At 42.2% G+C, this 22,827-nt stretch overlaps 1 protein-coding gene across 4 annotated transcripts in view; it reads left to right on the forward strand.

Annotated features, from left to right (window-relative positions):
* The window catches only part of MAF (MAF bZIP transcription factor), a 180,294-nt gene that overhangs the window by 17,686 nt on the left and 139,781 nt on the right, over positions 1-22,827 (forward strand). Inside the window, exon 3 of one of the 4 annotated variants that reach the window (XM_084533283.1) lies at positions 1,651-1,667. The exons of the other annotated variants lie outside the window; for them this stretch is intronic. The gene's annotated coding sequence lies outside the window, so the exon portion shown is untranslated. Of the gene's footprint in view, positions 1-1,650; positions 1,668-22,827 lie in introns of those variants that run through there. 4 annotated transcript variants of the gene reach the window in all.

The following is a 22,827-nucleotide window of genomic DNA, read 5'->3' on the forward strand; positions in this document are numbered from 1 at the left end:
CAGTAAGTTCATTTGCTAGCAGGTAGGCAGCGGAGGTGAGAATTGAATTGATCTGAGATATTCTGAAAAATTGACCCAGAGGTCATTCGTAGTTTAAATTGGGAAGCAAGACTGAGTTTATGTCTTCCCTTTCTTCTTTCCCCTCTGCCTGCTCCCCCTTCTTTTTGTGTTTCCAGGCATGTTATTCTGTATTGTGTAATTATTTAAACATACTCTGGTGGTGGGGAACCTTGTTCTCTCAAAGTTAATCAAAATAAAGAGAGCTTTTGTTAGCAGTGATAGGTAATTAAATAGCTGGCTTCATGTTGTGCAGAGGTATTGTGCTGGCTTATTGACATCTGAGAGCTGGGCTCCCCAGCCCTTCTGCACACAAACAAGCTTGCCGAAGTCACCGAGATTAAGGCCTAGGCTAAATTAAGCAAATTTGCTCCGCATGCTGTGCTGCACCACCGATATTCCCTTGGCACAAATTCCTGGCAGCTGGGATGCTTGGCAGGACTGCGGAGCAGGGACCGGCCCTGGCTCCGGGGATGTTGAGCGCTGCAGGAGCATGGTGAGAGGCAGTGTGAATGGCTAGGTGGGGATGAGAGGTTGGGTCCGACATCGGGACAGGACTGGGCAGAAGCTGGTTTGGGTCTCCTGTGAAGGAGGGCTGCTTTCCGGGGGGCTGGATTTTAACAGGAGAAAATCACATTGATTTTTTTTTTCTGTGTGCCTGTTACTTTCTGTCTGTCATTTTAACCAGGAACAGTCGTAAGCGTGGATGAGAACAACCCACTTTTCCCATCTTCAACTGTGACACAGACAACTAGGGCCACGGTCTGCTCCTATTTACGTGGTGTAAGTGGTCAGGAGTGTAGGGAAGCTGACGGCAAGGCTCCGGGCTTAAACCCATGCCAGAAAGCCGGTGCTGGTAGCAATCAAGCAAGAAACAATGGGCCAGATTTGCTCAGTCAAAGGCGAGAGCAGCTCTCTTGTGCTCCACGGAGGCACTCCTTGGCTGGGCGAGTGAGTTGAGAAGAGAGGCTGGCAGGGATCAGGGAGCGAGGATTGTACACAGGTACACACTGCAGACCTTATTCGGCATCTGCCCTACCTGCAGCACTGCTTCTCCATGCTCAGGAGGGATCTATTTCCATATCACTCAGACCCAAATTATACTCTAATAAGGAGAGAAAGGAAAAGCGTAGAACACATTATATTAACCACACGGCTTTTGTGGAAACTCCCATCATTTTCTTTCCAAAGACATGAGATAATCTCTGTGTTTTCTGTTACGCTCATTTCTCCAACTCTTTTAGCTTTGTTTTCACATGTTGGCCTTGCGCTAAAAAATCTAACTTGACATCTTGTGTCTTCTCAGCTAAAAAGGTATCAGTTCCTGGACTTAATGTCAGCTGTTCCCAGATCAAAGCCAAGAAACATAAAAGTTGACATATATTATTTATTTCATGGTTTACATCAATGATGTTTCTCTCTACCCTTTTTTGTTATTATTGCTGATGTTTTGCCCATAATGTTGTGCTCGCTGCTCAAAAGTGTTTGTCCCCTACAGACAAATATTCATATTAATGTAATCCATCAGCAGTTAACAAATGCCAGCTCACTTCGGCATTTCCCGCACACCCAAGACTCCCATTGTTTTTGCAGGAATATTTGGGTGTGAGAAGAATGCAGGATCAGGCCCCTGGGTGGTGATTTCGGAGCTGGCGACTCTCTCCTCCAGTCCAAGCAATGCCCTGGGTCGGCTGGAGGAGCAGCTCAGCTGGCTGGCGCAGGGAGTGGGAGATGGTGCATTCCCTCCCTGCATTGTGAGTGCTGCAGAGGCGAGAAAAATGCCAGGCTTTGAGGGGAGCAAAAGCTCAAATAAAAACTCTTTTTTCTTTCTTTTTTTTTTTTTTTCTCTTTTCATTTTTTTCCCTTTGTTCCTACCTTTCTCTATCCTTCTCGCCTGCCTTTGGAGTTCAGAGCAAGCCACTCAGTGTCTGGCTCGGGGTTGTAGTCAGAAAATCGTGAGATTGGCCAGAAATGCCTGTGCATCCCTCTTACCACTCCAGATAGTGTAAAACTTTCCTTTTTGTTTTCTCTTTGTCAACAACTGTCGCAGGTTTTGCTTCCTGAGTTGCAGAATCAGACAAAGCGCTGAGTCTGATTTTGCCCCCTACCCTCCCACAAGCTATTTTTTTTTTTTTTTTTGCAATGAAAATAATAACGGTTAAGAAAGATCCTTGGGATTTTTGTTGTTGTTGTTTGTTTACTTTGGTTTTATTCAAAAGCTTGCTGACAATTGTCAAATGTTCATTCTAGCAAAGAAGTGCTCTGAGGGTAGAGCCCCTCTATACAGCTGACAGGAGTCATTTGCAGCTCTCCTTAGAGCTCAGCTATTCGGAGAATGTGTGTCACTTTACTGTTTCTTTAAAATTTAATTGGGATCAGGCAATCAAGTGTCTCCAAATTTTTGCCTCTTCAGGCTGGCAATAAAGCCACTTATAATTTATAATCAAAGTTTGGTATCGTTAAACTAAACTGTAAAACCGACTTCAGGGTTTCAGTTGTAAAATAAATATACGATAAATATTGCAATGGGGCTTGAGTAGCACAGCTAACAACAGCACAGTGATTGCATATATATCTGTGTGTGTGTGTGCATGTACATACAGTTCCAAAGGTAAGATCTAAATAACAGATAACTGGATGTATTCTTTCATGGTGGAACTGAAACTAAGATAGATTTATAGCCCAAGTAGTTATTTTAAATGCAAAATGAAGTGTTAATTTATTAAAGTCATTTATGCATCTACATTATTTTTATGTCTTTATTTATATTTTTCTGTACTATGGAGCACTGTAGTATTCATCCTGGGTTTTTCTGTCTGTTGACTGTAGCAATCCTTTGCTTAGATTTTTTTTCTAACAAGGCAGCTCATTTAGAAAGAAATGTTTATGTGAAGTGCTTGTCAGTTGGCATTTTTACTGGTGTGCTAACCCAAAGGTAAAATATAAAGGCACGTCTTTTCCTTGCTGGCTTGTTGCTACTAGAAGGGTTCCTCCCTTGTTAGCTTGATAAATAATTTTACTAGCGGGAATCTGCTGAATTTTTATGCTTGCTGTCTATTTTCTGCTTGCTGCAAATAAATTCCAGCACTCAGAGGGCACTAAAACCCCAAACACATGGTATTTTCCCATTTTGTTGCTGGTTGCCTAAAATATTTATTTCATCTTGTGTTTTTAATTAAATCTTAAAAAAAAATAAAAAAAAAATAAAAAAAGAAAGAAAAGGAAAAATCCCTTAAAATTTTCAATTATTTCCAAATGAAAGTTTTAGTCCAGATTATATTTAATGTAAAGTCTTGAATTTAAATAACACAGTATCACAGGTAAACTAAATGGGCAGTGTTAAATCAGTCATCGCTCCAACTACCTAATGGTTTTCAGATTAAGTGTGAGGATTATTTATTGACGTATGATCAGGTCAAGCATTCCTTATAATTTATTATATACTAGTTTTCCCAGCTTGCAATCAAGAAAGCTAATTTAATTTGTGAAATAAATACTCCACTTCGGAGAGAAAATGCACCAAAAAGCTTTACGTTATACATTGCCATAATATATACAGCAGAAAAAAGTTTGAAAGAAATTAATCTGGAGAGGCTAAAGTAGAAGAGGCATTGGTTTACTTTTCTTTTTTTTTTTTTTTTGTTGTTGTTTTTTTGTTTTGTTTTTGTTTTTTTAAGGACTATTTTGCAGTTACTGAAGCTTTACAAAATTTAAAATTCAATTTAATCCAAGCAAGCAAGAACCTACCAGGAAGCCTCTCCTTCGCCCATGGCAAACTGGGTGCTGGTGGGCGCGCAGCACTGGTGCGTGTCTGGAGGCTCGCTTTTTGGTACAGCAGGTCACTGCTTAGCATCCCACTTCCCTGAGTTTGGGGGGCTTTGCAGACTCGGGCACATTTTGGAGCTGTCTTTTCTCTTTTGGGATGTAGACGTGCAAAGGCAGCTTTTGCAAGGTTTTTTGTTTAGTAATGCTGGTGTTTAGATTTGCCTGAGACTCTTGTGCATGCTGATGGCAGAAGGTCTGACCTTGTGCTCATAACAGGATCCCCATGGCTCCTGGGGGGCAGTCCTAAATCTCCACTCACAGATGCCCCCAGCATCATGCCCTCTCCCCTCTGCACATTTCACGAGGTGAGCAGTTACTTGACCTGGTGTATTGGCCCAGATACAGGGATGAAAGAAAAGGGTGGTAAAAATCTTATCCCTTCCACCACCTAGAGTGACATTTCTGTGCTTGATGTCACATCTGGGCATTGTGGCCTTGCTGCATTTCCCTGTACACAAATGGGAGACATGAGCACCTTCAGCAGAAGAGCAAAGCACTGGTCTCATCCCTGCTGAGAGAAGCCAGGCATCATGTCCTGCTCCGTAATTCCCCCAAACAGCAGAGCCACATACCCATGAAGATGCCAGGAAAATCCACCAAAATTTTTAGAATTATTTGCATATTTTTAGCACAATTCATCTCAAAGCAATCCTCCAACTTTGACCCAAATTCTTGCATTCTTACACCAACCACCCTGCCATCTGTGTACTAATTAGCATAAGAAGTAGGTGACTGATCAGAACAGTGGAGATGGATGCTGTGGTCTGGCTGCCCTGCGGACACCAGTCTTTTTGTTTACATGAGCGCAACCCAGATCAAGTAAACGGGAAGGAATAATGCGCCAGCACTGAATAGATAAGGGAAAACCTTGGGCAGTGGGGAAAATTACCCTTGGGGGCTCCGCTGTATAAAATCATAAATGAAACAGGGTTGCAAGAAATCTCGAGAGGCTATGTAATCCGTCCCTGCACCGTGAGGCAGGGTCAGACAAGCTGCATTATCCCTGACAGATATTTGCATAGCCTGGTTTTGAAGACCCCCCTGGAGAGCGCGCAGCCTCCCCGGAGGCTCCCTCACAGACCTTGGCTCCTGTCGCTGCTCAGAAACCTTTCCCCTTGTCTAACCAGAGGAGCTTTCCTGTGGTGCAGGTCCCTTACGCCTTGTCCTGGTCACCCAGAACACCGTACGCCTTTCCTCTTTACACTGACCCTTAGCATATTTGACGGCTGTTGTTATGGCTTGCTGCAGCCTCCTTTTCTCTAGACTAAACAACACCAGGCTTTTTGGTCTTTTTTCATAGGTTATGGTCATGCCTTTGCTATTTAATATCTCCTCTGAAGAGTCCACATACAGTAAACTTGCTGGAATTCAATTTACCTGTGCTGAAAAGGACTGTTAGGATGCTGCCTGGAGGCTTTACAACATCTGAAAGGGGAATAATTTAATTCTTACACTGATAATTTTTCTTCTGCGGGATGGAGGGCAGGGAGCGTTTCTTTACCTATGTGCGTTAACCACAGTCTTCCCATGAGTTTACCCCTGTAACAGGAATGCATTAGTACAATGTACAGCCAGAACTTACTGACAGACATTGGGAAATGTGTTTTAAATAGTGGTAAATTATAACTTTGATGTTTTGTAATTTCATGTACAAAAAAGAAGGGGAGATAGGATGCAGCCTCTTCATAGTTGCAGGTACACGTCCAAGGTGCTACTTGGAGATTGTGTCGTGAGTTTCACTGGTTTCATTAGCAGCTCAGGTGGCATTGTCAATCAGATCTAGCATTTCAAAAGCTGCCAGCTTCACTGTAGCTTTGGGTAGATCCTGTTTCTTCTTTGTGGCAGAAGGAAGTTCTCCCCAAATGCCACCGGTGATGTTGGGCCAAAGAATATTTTTCAGCCATCTGCACAGACCTAGGTTTTGCTGTAGGCTCTTTGTTGCTTTTTTTTAAAAAATGCTGGAGGTGACATTAGGGCCTGTTCAAGGAATATTCACTTTGTTCCTTGGAAAAATGAGAGGAAATGGAGCCTGCTAATTCTGCTTTCCTCATTGTCTTCTGGTGCCGTGCCTGGGAGTTTTGTAAGGAGTTGCCCTGGAACAAAACAAAGGTATTTACTTGCAAGAAAATATTTCCCAGCAGCTTTTCTTCTATGAATCCCACTGAAAGTCATTTCATCCAAAAGTATAAAATTCATGTACACACTGAAAATGTATGCTGAATCAGAAAAAAGCAACTAACAGGTAGACGTTTTAGCCCAAGCATTTCAGACCTCTAAAGAAAGATCTGACTGAGAAATATTTGTGGAGCTCAGTTCTGTAGGAAGTAAAATGGTGGTGACCTTGCTGAGCCATTGGCTCAAATCAGAGATGTAGCAGAAGTGAAAATATATGCTTCCTTCTCTAAAGAATGGAACTGAGGACCCGATTATACTATGGGGAAGAAGAGAGAAAAAATGTATTGTCTTCCTTTAAGTAGTTCATTTTTCTTTACAAAGTGATTAATGCATTACTATAGCAAATTTATTGTATAGCCTGATTACCATTGCATAATAAATCTAAACAACTGTGACTGTCATGGTGATAAGGCTGGCATGATTTTTTCTCTCTTAAAAAGGGTTTATAAGTTAAGCTTAACTTTCAGCTTTCTGCATTTCTGGGATAAAATTTATTTTGGCCATTATAGCTCTATCTGTTAGAAACTGCACCAAAAGGAAATAAGTTTCTCAAAAGGGTGGTATATTACTGGGAGAGTTTCACCTTCATTCAGTTTGCAAAAGAAACTGAGCATCAGCATTAAAATGAAAATGGAGTTCAGGAGAAAATAGTAACTCGGTTGCTGAACAACAACAACAACAAAAAAAAAAAAAAAAAAAAAAAAAAAGAAGTTGTAACATTTAAAAGGGACTTTTCAAATATCAAGGATGGACAACCCAATTAAATTAACTGCATTGCATTCACAGCCATTAACACCTTGGGCTCAGCTTTTCTCAGGCTACCAGAGTTGGCTGAGGCCTTGTCTATGCCTGGAGGAGACTTGCAGGGAGCTGTGGGAAGAAGTGCTTGTGACTAATTAGAGCTATTTTCTCTGAATCCTGGGGAAATTGGTACTCCAGCTTTAGTGCTGTGAACGTGTTGAACTGATAGCCTGAGCAAGCACTTGGCTCAAAAAGGTTCTCTTGGCCATGTGGCATTACCTGTTGCTCAGGCTCCACTCAACCCTATCAGATTGGACATACAGATCAGCTGTTTCTTTCTTTTTCCTTTCTTCTCTCTTCATTTTCCGTTTTTCATTTTGTAATAAGGTGATACACATACATGAAGGTGGAAAAGGTGACAGTCTCTTCTCTATCCTTTGAAAACTCTGTGTTACTTTACAAAGGAGGTATCTCCATCTCCAGTCTCTAAAGACTTCTTGCCTCACTGACTTCATGTGTTCATGAGTGTATTCTTCATGGCCAAGGTAGGAAGTGATCCCACATGGTGATGTTGAGGTGGCTGGAAGACCTCTTTCACATTCCAGTACCTGAGTGACACCATGTCCTCAAAGCTTGGTTTGGGCTGGCAATACGGGGGTTGGGATGGATTTTTGGGGAACTGAAATCAGTCTAAATTTTATGCAGGCATTCAAGGGCTCACACACTTTTTTCTTCCCCCCCCCCCGTGTATATTGAACGTCTTAAAAATAAAGCAGAATGTTTCAAAAAGTAAGATAGATGTGTCTGTTCAAATAGGCATTGCACTTAGAATTGGTGCCTCTAGTTGTTAACCAGAATCCTTGTTTAACATCCTCATTAAGAACTGTGACTTGCCACCAGTTTTATGAAGATCAACTCATTTACTTTTAAAGTAAATTAAAGCAAATATCTCTGTGGTGACAAGTCAATAAAACAATGGAAGGCTCAAGTTTTTCAATCACCCAACATCTGTTCCTTGTTGGGCTGTAGATGTAAATGCCCTGGGTACAGCAGTAGGTGAAAGAGTGAGAAACAATATCTGTACTGTTGTTTTTATTTCGTTTTTATTTTTTTTCTTTTTTCCAAATAGCACTGTAAGCACTGTCCATTTGTGGAAGGGTAATTCTGTAGTTTCCTGTGACAGCACATTCAGAGCTTCATTGACATGGGAGCAGTGGCAGGTGATGGCTCTGACTCCGAGTGTTGTTGCTGGAAGCACTGTAAGCTGTTGCAGAGTGATGTACGTGGTGAGCCGCTTCTCAGAAGCCCAGTCAGCACAAACGAGATCCCCGTCTTCTGTCCGAGCCACCCACACCACCAGCAAGCACCTTTGAAGCAGAGGGTACATGGATGCTTTGTGTGCAGTGGTGGGAACTAGGTTGTACAAAACCTCATTGAAACCACTTCCACACTGTACCCACGCTCAACCTGTTTGTCTTGAAACATCGTCTCAGAGAGAAGGCAGCAGATGAAAAACAAAGTATTAGACCCATTTTGCGTTTCAACAAGTGCAGGATGCAAACTGCAAAGTGTTTGTTTTACATGTTCTGGAGGATTTGGCATTTCATGGTGTGAGAATTGGCTCCCTGCTGTGCGAAGTATTTCAGTGTGGATTTGCGCTGTGTGGGAAACGCTGGCATAGTGGAAAAGAGAGGGGGAAGCTCTGCTGGGAAAGCAAGAGGGGGCTGGATATTATTCAATTGGGGCAAAAGCCTGTCCTATCTCAAGGGGATGATTTTGAATGAATGATGGTTTTGATGGGTAGAATTGACTTTTGGAGTGGTAGAGGAGGACAGGAAGTCGTTACTGGATGCGTGTAGAAATGAGGGATCTCAGATAATTTTAGAGACGTAAAAAAGTTCAGCTAAAGTCCAGAGATTTTTCTGGCTCAGACAATCCCACCCTTTGAAATGCTCCCAGACATATGGTTATGGACTCCATCTTTTGAAGTGTATGCAGGCCTTTTACCGTATAGTGTCTTCTTCTGAGCGTTTAGGTTCAAGACCTTTGACAGGAGTGATTTACCCTCAGACAGATCTTCGTGGGGCCAGGAAATGGGCTGCCCTGCTTTATGGGAAACGGGTTATTACGTCTCACCAAATTCAAGGTACCTGTCTGTGGGGAGCAGGTGACTTCTCCTGTGCTAGGTCTTCTCAAAAAGTGCTGAGAAATTCTTCACATGTTTCTGTGATGCTATGCTAGATTTTATAATACTTGAGTATGATTCGTTGAGCAATTCTGAAATCTGTTTTCTCCAAAAGATGAGCAATATTGTACAACATTGTAGTTGGATCACCATATAAAATAAATTTTAAAAAATGCTGTACAAGGTTTTGTATAGCAAAAGAAATAGTAGCATTTAGTCCATCCTAAGATTTTTTTGTAATTGCCACCTATTATATTGGAACTTATTGCAGCTCAATAACTGAACATGGGAAGGTATCATTTTAAATAACTTTCTCTGATTTCTCCTTGTCCACATAAAGTGATGCCACACCCAGTCAATGGAGGAGGCAGATGAGTCACCCAGCTAAGATGCAGCTTTCTGGGGTATGTTGCTCATGAGTTGTCATACAGAAAAGAGGTGACAGTGTTTGGATGTACAGGTTCCCCATAAATCCTAATCGTGGCACTAGCAACCCTTGCCATCCTTTTTATTATTACTGTTCTATCAGTTTTGCAGGGTCAGAGGTAGGGACTCAGATCCTCAGCTCTGACCTTGGCATCTCCCTGTTGTATTTCTCTATAACTCTGCACACTCCTTACTCCCAGGGACAGTTGTGCAGAGAGAGGGCAGCTGTGTAGTTCTCAGAGCCAGCTGCTGCCTGCTGTGTGCTGCTCTTTCTGTTTCTCAAATCAAACTCTCACTAAACCCACTAGAAAAGCTTCTTTTGACTTTGGTGGCCATTGTCCTGAGCTGTTACCAGAAACATGAAATAGGTGTGTTAAAGCACAAATGGGTTTTCCTCAAAAGCAGCCTCATTTTGTGAGTAGCCGAGCATCTTCTGCTATATGAGAAGCACTCTCAATTTCTGTTGGATTCAGTGGGAGCTTTGGTGATCAGATCCTGCTGGGCGGTGCTCAGCCTTTGGCAGGATAGGACCCTTTTGTGTTATGAACCATTCAGGGAGCTAATGCTGAAACACATTCATGTAACTGTTTGAATGCCCAGGTCATACAGTTTATAGAGATCTGCTCAGAGGTGAGTGTGAAATAGTAATGCCTTGTACTTCCTGAGTGCCTTTCATCTTTCTAAATATTTATTAATTAGCCCTCAAAACACCCCTGTGGGGCAGATAAGAGATGGATGGATACAGCTCCTTTCACGCACCGGTGGAATCAAGCAGCTGTCTGACTGTATAAAACAACATTGCCCACAGTTTGGGGCAGATTAGGAAGTAGATAACAAACCTCTATCATGTTGGTGCAGAAAGAGTTTAGCTAGGCAGAATTTAATTACCTCTGCTGGAACTTGGCCAGTCAGTCAAGGCTCACCTCACTCCTTTCATTGCGTTCACCATGGAGTCTGTAACTCCATCGGGTTTTGTCCCACTCAGAAGATGACCCCTTGCTTCAGACAGTTGCCCCATGTCTGAATCCATTCTGGGTCCACTGTACAGCAGGACCTGACCTGCTTTGGCCACCTGGTGAAATCTTTTAGGGTAGCAACACAAGCTGGCATTGGTAACAGTCCTTTATACCAGGATTTCCCCATCCCAAAGACGACTTGGGTTGGACCAACCTGATCCTGCAGCAAAGGGCCAAGAAAGGTGTTTCGGTATGAGACCTGCTGTTCTGAAGGGGCAGGTTTAGAAAGTGAGCTCTTCTTTATGCTTTAGCTAAAGCCTCTGCTTTATTTTTAGGGGGAAAAAAATAATCTTTGTTCTGTCCAGTTTGAAAGTATGGTCAAATATGTGCACCTTGGACTGGCTTCAGTGGGTGTAGACCTGGGACCAGACATCTCCCTCCTGTGGCTCTGCACATGTCTTATTTCCCCAAAGATTTGCCCCTGTGCCTTTTAGCATTGCAAGAGAAGTCCTGTACCTTATTTTGAGATTCCCTGTTTTGCATCCCTGGGGCAATCGGAGCCGCAGAGCTCGAATTCCCTTCTGTTTGCTTTTGCAGCATGTGATTCTAGAGCATAAAAGCTTTGAAGCTAGAACTCAAATTTTACCTATTTTGTCTTAATGCTTTTTAATAAATCTTCAGACTCTCTTTAAAGCTTCAGAGAGTGCAATTTATTGTAAAACTACAGTTACTGTATTTTATGTCCACTGTAATTGCTTGTTTCATCTAATTCAGATTATACTCATGTATAACAAGGAATAGCTCCAGATAGAAGGAGATGAATTATTAATCACGAAAGTTTTGGAATTAAGATTTTAAACATACAAACTAGATATATGTGCAATATTTAGAAATAGATCTGGAAGAGCTTATGCAACGTGCTTTAATCAAATCTTGAAAAGAAAATGACTAATACATCAAATCTTGAAAAGGAATTGACCAATAAATCAAATCTGGAAATGGAAGTGACAGATAAATCAGGTCTAAAAAAGCAAACAATCAATATATCAAATTCATGGTGTGTTTATTAAAGCAAGGGATTGCTTGTATGTGGCTGAACCTGCATGCTACAATCATGCAATTAAATACTTGAAATCCTTCAAAAACAAATTATGTGTGCAGGTGTACACACACACACCTTTCTATAGATTCACAAAGTAAACACTTGGCTCTCTGCGGTGTTTTGAGCCATACTACCAGCACATAATATTTGCTTAAGTCTCTGGGTGTGCCTCAGTATGAAGTCTCACCATTTCAATAGCCACATGTTTCTAGACCCGAACACCTTATTATTCCAAGTCTTTTAAAAATGTTAATTATTAGTATAGCCCAGATTTTTAAACTGATGAGATGTGCCTCATTCTGAAAGCTTTCTCCTTTTGTTTTCTGATTGTAATGGTACACTAGCAGCAACACAAACTCCTTTAGCTAATTGAAAGGATTTTGATAGACAGCTTGGGCCCAAAGCATATTTTCAAGATCAAGACTATAAAAATCTCACTATGGAAAAATCATCATTTGCCTCACTGACTTTGATTTACATCTATGTTACAGAGCCATGAAATTTAAAATAAGATGACCTAAATTGTCCTGTAATAATGTGGGCATGAATGTATACTCCTGGTGGCAGAGTTTCTCTGTCACTATACCAAATGAAATCTAGTTTTTAGTGCCAATCAGTTAGGCATCATTAACCCTTTAAGAATGTTATTAGCATTCTCACAAAGCTTTTCATCATGTAACAAATGTTTTCAGACTAAACTTGTTGAGGTCAAAGAATCCAAGCCAGTAAGATTTAGGACTTTTTTGTCCTCTGGAATAATATGTATACACTCTTCATCATGCCAAGTATAAATTATTAACAATGGTTTTAAAGTTTGCAAAAATGCAGAAATTAGATTAAAAACCAACATTTCCTAAGCTATTCCCAACTTATACTGGCAATGCATACTCCCTCCCCATCCTTTTTTTTTTTTTTTTTTTTCTCTTTTTTTTTTTTTTTCTCTATAGTAGAAAAATTGCTCTGTGCATGAATCGTCCAGGATCCAGGAATGAAAATTGCTTTGCACTTGCTATTACATTATGGTGCTCTCCATTCTTTTTTTTCTTTTTTTTTTTTTTTTTTTCCCTCAGTTCATGTTGTTCTTTTTGCAATAAGTGTATGTTTGAATTGAATTGAAGAGTAGCATATTAAAGAACTGGTTTTCATAGCTGTTTATGTCCTTTCATCCAAAGAAGTGTGAGAAAAGCAATCAAGGTTTCAGATTGACATGCTAAAGCAAGAACTATCAGAGAAAGCATCTTGCCATTGGAGTGTTGAATATTTGCATACCCAGTTTGTTTGAATTAGACCTGACTAAACCAAGGTATTTATAGAACTAGCTTCAGCCTGTGGTCAGGCCTTTAAAGATGAACTGATTTAGTTTCAGGTAAAGTAATTATTAATCTGTTCCCCCAGCTTTATGCCTCTGAGTATGTCAAAATGTAGCATCTATAACCCTGACTCAGTGCATTATTCAGACTTTCCATCACTCTGTTTTTCAACAGATGGCATCTAGGTGACTTGCAGTCTTACGAGTGGGATTGATGATGTGAAATAGAGGAGCTTAAAAAGTAATTGCAGAGACAGGACGAAAAATTACAAATTAATATCACTGTAGGAAATGGAAAGCAGCCTCACATGGATGTGAGATTCTCAATCGTTAGCTCTCACATCAAAAGTGTTGTTTGATTTGTATTTATTGCAGTATAAATAAAGTGAGGTAGGCAGTGGCATTGTATTCAGTAATTTCTCTTGCAGGCATTTGGGATGAGCTTCCCATGAAAGAAAAGTGAGTAACAAGCTGCATGACTAGCTGCTCTTCAGCTCACAGAGAGCGCCGCATCCTTCAGTGAGGACTCGGGAAAGGGCTTGCTTGTGCAGTTCAAATAAAACATCCTGTGGTTTTTCGTTCTAAAGAGCTCACGTTAACATTTTGCTGATGAATCGACGTGGCCCACGAAACAACCTGGGTGACTCACTGGGAAACTCAGTGTGAACGTGTGTGAATTCAGGCGGGGTGAACAATTTTAAGGGAAGGAGAAGAACTTATGAAATCAAGGGTACAATTTACACGACTTCCTGAAAGATATGTTTGAGCGCTATCTATGAATCTAAGTGTTAATTATAATAGATGCAGTAATAATGCAGGGAGTAATTTCTCAGTGAAAGGGGCAGTGGCAGTGGTAGCATAAGGGGTCAGCACCATGGGCTACATCACCACCACTGCTAAAGATCGACAGAAATACATCACCACATTTTGGCTAGGACATAGTTTAAAGCACCACTTTCTTTCTTAGCTTAGCTCTGACATGCCTGCTCCACATAAATCCTATATCATCAGCAAGCACAGATTCATAGTCACCTTCAGGTAATCCATGCTGGGACTCCGACACAAATTCCCATGGGAATGCATTCATCTGGCTTTGCTGGCCGTGTGTTAGCACTGTGGTGCAGGGATGGTTTTGTAAGAAAGCATGTGCACGATAGGTGATTTGTTCTCTCCAGTGCTAGCTGGCTCTGCTGCTTTTTTGGACCCTAAGCCTCACAGAAATAAAACCTTAAGTTGATTTCCAGCCTCCATGATTTCAGTGAGACTCAGGTATGTGTGTATAAGTATGGACTTTAACGAACACTTTAATGAATCGGGACCTACATTCCCATCTTAGTAAGACTAATACTCAAGAATTAAGAGTTTATTTGTTTCTCTGTCCTAGCGGAATCCTCCTCAACCTAACACATTTTACAGCTCTATGTAAATTCACAGTGATGTATGAAATACTTTTTCCAGTCATATACTGTCTTTGTCACTACTATCCCTAACCTTTATTTCGGTAGAAAAGAACATTTAGAAAAGTACACTCAAAATTGTCTGCTAAAAACTTACTGCCTGAAAACACAGAAACTGTTTCAATTAAACCTTTTTTTAGGCTTACTGATCTTCAAAAAAAAATTGGGAATCATTAAAAAAAAAAAAATCTGAAGGTATCTCTGTTTTTCTTCTTCATCTTATTTTATTTTATTTTATTTTATTTTATTTTATTTTATTTTATTTTATTTTATTTTATTTTATTTTATTTTATTTTATTTTCCTACTTGAGAAAATGAAAGTAATGGCTTTAAAATGTGTGCACTGAAGAAATGAGGCTTTTGTTCTGACAGCCTGTACATCATGTTTCATCACGATGGAGTCTGAAACGGTAAAAGTTAGAATTTGATAAAACAACTGTTTGGGGGTCTGTTCTCTGAAAGATTCCTGCATGAATTCAGAAAAAAAAAAAAAAAAAAAAAAAGTCATGAAAAAGTCATGGAAATAGTAAATTTTTTTAACCTTATGTAGCTATCAAGAAAATAAGAGCACAAAATATATGGTTTATAGACTCTTTGAGATACTGTAAAGGCAGGAATCTTGCATTAATATTGTCACTGTTGAAATCAGCTTATTTGCTGCAGTTCTGTAATATTTAAGCATAAAAAAAACATTTAATTTCAACCTTAATTTCAACCTTTCCCCACAAGATAAAATAATGTTTTTGAACATTGATTAGTTTCTTGTTTTCTTCCATTTTCCATTTCTGCACTGTTTCTGCATTTCCCAAACACTGTGGAAATACCTGATGAAATGTAGATTTTTTTTAATGTTTTTCAGAAGATCCCTCCACGTTGTTTAGCATTGCTGGAATGAAACGTATTGCCATCAGTTAGCAGGAGAGGAAGTTTTCCTCATATCTGCTGTTGAACAACTGGATGCAGAAATACGGGGATTTTGGATCTCCGTGATCTCCCTCTAATTTTCAAGTCCAGCTTCAGACCCCAGTCCCTCAGCTAAGGTCCTATTTGGCTAAGGACACAGGCTTTTTGCTACATGTCCTGCTATTCCCTATCAGTCCCATGTCTTGGCTCAGGGGCAAAACATGGCTCGGGGCAAGGACATTTGGACTTGTCCTAACTTTACAGACCTGCCCAATTGTTCAGGTCCAGAGTGCCAAGCACCTCCAAGCAGCAGAAAAGGCTAAATGCATCTGAGGCTGCTGGCTTTGAAAATTGAGGGCAGGTATTTTGAGAAGCGGAGCTGTGATGCTCAGCGGGAGCAGGAAGGCAGGAAAACTCATTTCTTCTGGCTGGCATTAACACCTCGGGTGGAACGAGGGTCGCGGGGGTCCCTCTGTTATCACCTCTCCTTGAGAGAAGGGTGGCGGAGGTGGAAGGGGAATAAACCCGCTGTCCCCCTGGAGTGACCCAGACCGGCAGGTCAGGGCCTCCCCAAAATGGGGAAGAGCAGGCTCTGAATTTTGGGGAGGAAAGGGAAGGGGCTGGAGACGTCGAGGCAATCTCCGTGTATATTCTCAAAAAGCTTAGCAAAACAAAATAGAGAAAGAAAAGGCTCCAGCAGCAGGGAGTGAACGGCTGGAATTTCCTTAATATTAACTGAGCTTTAGGCGGCAAGCCTTAACGTGGAGAATTATTTTTAATTAATAGCTTTTCCCCTACTTTGGAGCTCAGCGGGAGGATCTTCTTAGCATTGCACAAGGAGAGGAGATAGGAGCAGTCCTGGTTTTGTAACTGATAACTATTTCAGGCCAACTGCATTGCCTGGAATAACTTTGTATTCAGTAAAAAGAACAAAATGTTACATCAAAAGATACCTCCTTCTGGTTCTTGGATTTAAATTGCCTCTCCAGATAAACCTGCAGCCTGGCCAGAAATGAGTTGATGGATTTTTAAGAGTCTCCTGGCCAAGTTATCCTCTCTCCCCCCGATTCTCCCTCACCCCTGTGTTATCAGCGTGGTATCTGGCCCCGGGAGGTGACCTCGTGAGGATGCTGAGCGGCCGTGGCGGCAGCGCCCACTCCCCAAACTAGCACAGATCCAGATGGAGAAGGAGGCAGGAAGGTGTTGTGAATTTGTATTACTTTAACACAATGGGTTTGTTCAGAGACAGTTTTCAGGCAATAAATGGCTCCTTTGTGTTACTTCCCTCCCCGCGGTAGCTTGCGGAGCTGTATATGTGCATATCATTTTGCCTGTGTATTAACAAGCAGGAAGGCTCCCCAGCTCCGGCTGCCTTCAGGCTCCCTCCTCCTCCACCTCCTCCTCCTCTTCACTCTCTCTTCCTCCCCACCTTCCAGCACCCCTTGCCCCAGGAAAAAAAAATAAAATCAAACAAAATTAGCAAAATAAGTAACAGGTTCAAAGGGCAAAAAATCCTTTCTTTTCGCTTCTCTTACTCAGAGGACTGTAAGATACTGTGCAGTGCATCTTTTTACGAGTGGCTTCCTGGGAGTCGGGACATTTGCTTGTTATACTGTGGCAGCGTAAGAGGGTGATCGTCATGGACTATAAAGTAACGGGAAGTCTCACAGCCCCACCAGCTCGGTAATACAGTAGCTTGCTCACACAGGAGAGAGGGATTTATAGCATTGCCTTGTATTTTTTAACATATTTTTTCTGCTTTTTATTTATAGCCTAGCCCAACAGCTCTGGCTTTGTCCCCTGTCTCCCTCCCCTCCTATCTCAATTCTGCCTGTTCTTTTTGGTGCATTGGAGTCCAAAAAGAAGTCAGTTCAATTGGAGGATCCTCACAGACAAAGGTTGAATGTTGAGGTGTCCATACCCCGCTTCCAAACAGTATGTTCTCTAAACAGAAGAAAATAGGGGATAAAAATCTGCTTCTGCAGGCTGTAAGGAAGGAGAGGATGGAGCTGTGGAGGAGAGGAAATAATATGAAAAAGAGTTTATTTCTTGTTATCAAAGTTGTGAAGCTATTTTCCTTATGAGCTTTTGTTAAAGCCCACTGTCTTCTTCTCATTTAAATAAGTATAATCTCTGAAGGAGCTCTGAGTTGCAGCTTTGCAAAGCAGTGGGGTGCAGTTCCTACTTATTAGCTGTCACTGAAGACCTGGTACAGTCATGGCTGGAGCTGCAAGGGCCCTGATGCTGTCAAGACAAAGCAGCTGCAAGCCAGAGTGGGTGCCTGCCTTGCCCACCACCCTCACAAGGCAGGGTCCTGTGGCTGCTGGAACTCCTGGGTGAGGTGGCATTTGTGGGGTGGCCACACTCAACAGGGGTTGAAGCATCCATATTGGATGCACAAATATTGGATAAAAAGAGGAGATTGAAAATGATGCAGGCATTGACTTAATGATTCAGCAGCTTTGGAAATAATTTGTTAGCATTGGAGCTGCATCCCCAAATCTCTCCCCTTGCCTGGGGAGCTGTTTGGTAGACCTGCATGGTGCTGCTGACCATGGCTGGGATGCTGGTGGTGTCTGCCCCCATTTCAGCAACTCGTGCAGAAGCTGCAGCAATGAGTTAACCATGCAGGGTCAAGAAGAGGACATCAAATATAATCAGCAGCTCTCTTAATCTTGGGTTGAGAATCCTCATTTGCTTGAACATGTGTGTTGATCAAAGCCCGATAGAAGCTGGGGTGCCACACAGCTATTTCCCAGGCAGGTTCCACTCCCCCCACCATTTAAGGGCAAAAAGGAAAAGCACCAGGAATTTGGAGTTATTGAAACTTCTTCTCTTGGGGTTCGACAAATGGCCATATCTGGAATCAACTGTACCTGACCGGTGCTTATACATGTTAACTATCAGCTAACATAATAATCTGAAGCCCTAGGAAAATAGGTTGTAGCACAGATGTAAGACACTGAAGGAAGACAGTAATTTTTTCCTGTAGATGGGAAATGCATATGTTGCCTCACTCACTTGTCATTACTGAAACTATAGGTAGGGACAAAAATAGAAACTACTGACAGCTTGATTTCTTCATGCTGGCACTGAGCTACAGTGGAGCTCTACAAGACCCTATAAATATGCAAGCGAAGGGAAATCCTACACAAGTGCTATCATACTGCTATAGGACTGAATAGAATTAGCTTTATTGCAACCAAACAGTATGGACAGAGTCTGCTTTTCAGAGCTTCCTTATCTAGCAAACAATGTAAAATGTGAACCAAAGGCAGCTAATCTGGCCTGTTCACTGGGAACAGTTCCAAAATATATTGTTGGAAATGACTAGAAAAAGCTTTGCACTGCAGCCCTTATGGTGCAGCCCTTTCTTCCTTTTAAAGTGAAATGTCCTTGTAGAAATTAAACACTGTTAAAAAAAAAAAAAAAAAAAAAGAGAGAGAGAGAGAGAGGGAGAGAGGAAAAGGAAAGGGATCACGGTGGCTTAACGCACTTATTAAAATTTGTGGAGGATGCAGTGCGCATTGAAAACTACCCCCCTTCCCAAACCTAAACCAACAAAAACAAGCCAACCCCATGAATAGCTCTTCCCAGCTTCCTGCACATTGAATATGTATGTTAAAGGACAAGGAGCCAAGACTTGCTCTGTTTTGCTTTGCTTGGAATATTTTTGCTCGTTTGATATATGAAAGTCAGGGGCTATGCCAAGGAGAGGCTGGCGAGCTGGCCATTGCGGAGATTTCTGCTGATGGCTCACAGTGGTGTGCAAAAGCAATATGTATCCAACTGTGTAAACAATGCTTCCTGCACCTACTAGTAGGGTTCAAAAGGTTTGCGAGGCAAGGAGAGGAAAACTGCTCCTGGGGCTGTGAGCAGAGGGGAGGGAGGGAGCCCAGCCACCGCCCAGGCTCAGGATGTGCCAGCAGCTGGGGGAGCAGGAGGCAGGCACAATTTAGGGACCCCCAAAATCAGAGTTGTCTCCTTAAATGTGGACTCCTGGAAGTTTTCGTCATTATTTTTTCATATTTTTCTCATCAGAAGAGGTAATTTGTGCCATCTTGTGAGCCCTGCCAAGTATGCCTCCTCTCGAGGGCTCCGTAATCCTCTTACTTTCATTCACGTCTCCAAAGCAGCCACATCTCCCCTGTTTTTCTAAGCTTCTGCAGTAAGTTTGCTTCACCATTTAGCTGCTCTCGCTTCTTTTGCAGAGGTGGCAGCTGATGGCGAGCCCTTTCCTCCTTGTTAGAAGCGAGCAGTGTACACAGCTCCAGAGCAAACACTCCTATCTTCCTCCTGCTTCAAGCAAAAGCCTTGACCCCCGTGCCAGTGGAAGTGAAACATTTCCAAAACACACAGGCGACTGGAGATGCGTCTGTGTTTAAACCCATCCAATTTAAACACGGTTATCCAGCAAACCATGACCAGAAGATGACTAGTCCCTGACAAGAGGTTTAACTCAATAATGATCTGTTGGCCAACTTGCCTGTTATTGTTTTATTGTCCGTCCTGTGAAGCTCTTAGCTCTTAGCATTCATGATAATAAAAATCCCGCAGAAGTTTAAATTAGAGTGAAGCTCAGGGATCAGGCTTAGCTGTGATCTGAGGTCATGGACTCTCATATCAAATCATGTCACCATCATTAATAACTGAACCATTGACCCTGAAACTTGAGCAGCTTTCCTCTGTCATTCCTCCGATTTCCTAAAATCTGGAGTTTTCAGTCTGTCAGCTACAGACTCTTAAGGTACGGTGGGTTTGATCCTGTCCTCCTCCTTTTTACTTCTAAGCTGGTTCTTGGCTTTTCCCACTTCAGTGCATTATGCCCCCAGTTGCTCTGCGTAGCTCGAGCCATACAAACAGCAGGATGCAGGGTGAAGGCAGGCTGGGAGGAGCCAGGGATGGTGTCAGCAAGGTGGGGAGCTGAGGTGGCCCCCTGCCCATGGAAGGGTGTGGGATGCTCAGGGAGAGGCTTTGCTTTATACACAAACTGCAAAAAGGCACAAGGGCTGCATTGCTCATGCACTTTTCGATGATCTTTTCTTCTTGTTTAGAGAGCTGAGTTTTCTAAATCGGTCTGGTTGCTGTCAGTATTTGTAGGGACAGGCCCACTATTTCCCTGTGCTGTCCCACACACCAGGCTCTCCTCTGCTCCCTCCCCAAAAGTCCCTCCAGAGTTGCTAGAAGTGGAGAGAGCATTGCTTTAATTTTCTGTTGTCTTGCCAAGTTAGAATGGGATTAAATGCTCTCAAGGTCTCTGGACTATCACTTTACCCAAAACATCCATCCCAAGCATTCAAAGAGGCATAGAGACTCTGCATAGCTATTTATTTTAAATGCCTTATTAAAATTTCATGAAAACAGGAAGTCAGGGGAAAAGAATACATTGCAAGAACGACGAAATTCAGGGCTTTGTCAATTTTAGCTCAACAACACACAACAATGAAGAAAAAAACCCCAACCAGCACGTTCAATTGTAAGTAAGGGATATTTTCACAATCGTACTGAGGCCACTAATAGCATAATTTGTCATTGGCTGGGGAGTTCATGAACTAAGAATGAAACTGTGGGGTTTTTTGCTTAACTTATTACACAATTTTGATTGTTTAGAAATTGTCACCTTAAGGTAACCTAAAGCTGCTGTAGTTAAATGCCACAAACATTAGGATTTTTTTTGATACTCCATTGTGTTTTTTTTTTCTCTCTGAGCAGTAATAAATATTGCAATACCACATCCTACCAGTGCTGCAGCTCTTCTGCCTGGTATCTTTCTTGCTTTTCCATTCTTAAGTATATCAAATCATCAGAGTAAATGGGGGGCAGGAACCAAAGCCTGATTTTTCTGAATATTGATCAAGTGCAAAGGATTCTCATGGTTTGTCTACTAGACAGCATTTTTCCTGGACATAGTTTATGTCCTTCATTGATGAATAAATACCCTTTTTGCTGAAAATACATGAATCAGAGGCAGTGCTTAGACAGGCTGCATTATGAAAGGATTTAAAGTTTGGACCAAAGACCATTGAAGTCTTGTCATTGTAGGCTTTGGGTGGCAGGACCCCCGTCAGCTGGCTCTAAATGTCCCTTGGCCCTTCTGCAGTGCCCCTGTCCCTTGGACATCCCGTGGGTAGGCACAGGGCACTCTGAAACTGCAGTGTTCCAGTCTGCCCCACTCCCATCATAAAAGAGACTGAAGTTAAAATTCTGTATTAGCCTCTTGCTGCAAAGGTAGCATATGCAGGCATCTCAGCTAGGGCATCTGCTGCCTGGGAATATGGTGTAATTATGATAGCTTAATGACAAAATAAGTTTTCACTTGCCAATGTCAAATTAATCCTGTCAGTGTATACGTCACTGCGAGCGCATAGCTCAGGGTACCTTGCAATATGCATAATGCCATGTCTCTTTGCTTCTGCTTCACATCATGTGGTCTTCTTGGTGCAGATGTTGTTCAGCCACTTAAAGAGCTGTAACACTACCAGGGGGAAAAAAACAAGAGTACAATATACTGAAATGAAAATAATGAGCCTAAAACCTTGGAAGTCCTCCTTTGTGCATCATTCCTGGTGCAAACGGTCATATCTGTGTGGATTCTTCCATTATTCCAGGTGTAAAAATTGGATTGAAATTTGATAAGGGATTATTGCTGGAGTTGGTTAATTGGCTGCCAAGGTGTGTATGTGCAGTGAGGGTAGCGGGGAGCCTGCAAATGACCTTTCCCTCGTTAGATCGGTCCCTGGCCAGCTGGACTTCGGTATCCTGAGGTGAAGAGTTTTTTCTTAAATTATAGTTTCATAGCTTTGCCACTTTACCTAACTAAAAGTTCTCGTGTGTTAACTCATCGCAGGGACAAGAAGAAGAAAATGGGCTGCTGCAAAATGTCTCGGGCGTTAAGAGAGCCCTGCAATAATTGCTGGGAGACTTTTGCAAAGCAAAATGCTTGTGGCTGGGTCCACGCCTGCCCACTCCAGTCATCCCTGCTCAGTGCCAACATGTCACAGGTGCACACCACAAGGGACAATGCAGCAAATGTAATTGGGAGGCAGGTGGTGATGGCTTGGATTCCGTAACACATTCATCCCAAGGTGTGCTTGTGCATCTGTTAGAAAGTGAAGTCATTTTTTTTTTTTTTTAATTCAGTTTGTTCAAGAGAGATTTGAGCTGCAGGAAAACATTCTCCTCGATACAAGGGGAAGGTTACCAAAGGTCCTCAGAGACAGGGCATGGCATGGGGTGGTGGCTGCTGAGTTCAGGGAAAAGAGCAGGGTGAAAGAACAGGGCTGTAAGTGTGCACAGGAGCAGGACTGGTGTTTCTAAGAAACTTGGCAGGACTTTTTCCTCCTTTGCTATCACTGTCATATCAGCACAAGCTTTTCCTTTTTAGATACCAGCCTTTTGTGCTCTGGTCAGGCTGTTCACTCGCATGCGCTCAGCCTCTGCTGTATGTTTCCCAGAGCCAGAGCTGAGCCTCTCATTATGGGAGCCTTGGTACATCTGCTACAAGTCCAGCAGACAGTGTTTATTCTGTCCCTAAAATAAGGAAAGGACCCCAAATGCTCATACTCTGCTAGGGAGCCTGAAAATCTTCCAGAACTGAAACACAGAGATCTCTGGGGTGGAGTATAAAACCTATAGCACAGCACGCAGAATCTGTCTATAGGCGAGGGCAACCAATGCCAGTCCTGGCCAAA

This window comes from Aythya ferina (assembly GCF_964211825.1).
Source record: "Aythya ferina genome assembly, chromosome: 12".
Taxonomy (NCBI): Eukaryota; Metazoa; Chordata; class Aves; order Anseriformes; family Anatidae; genus Aythya; species Aythya ferina.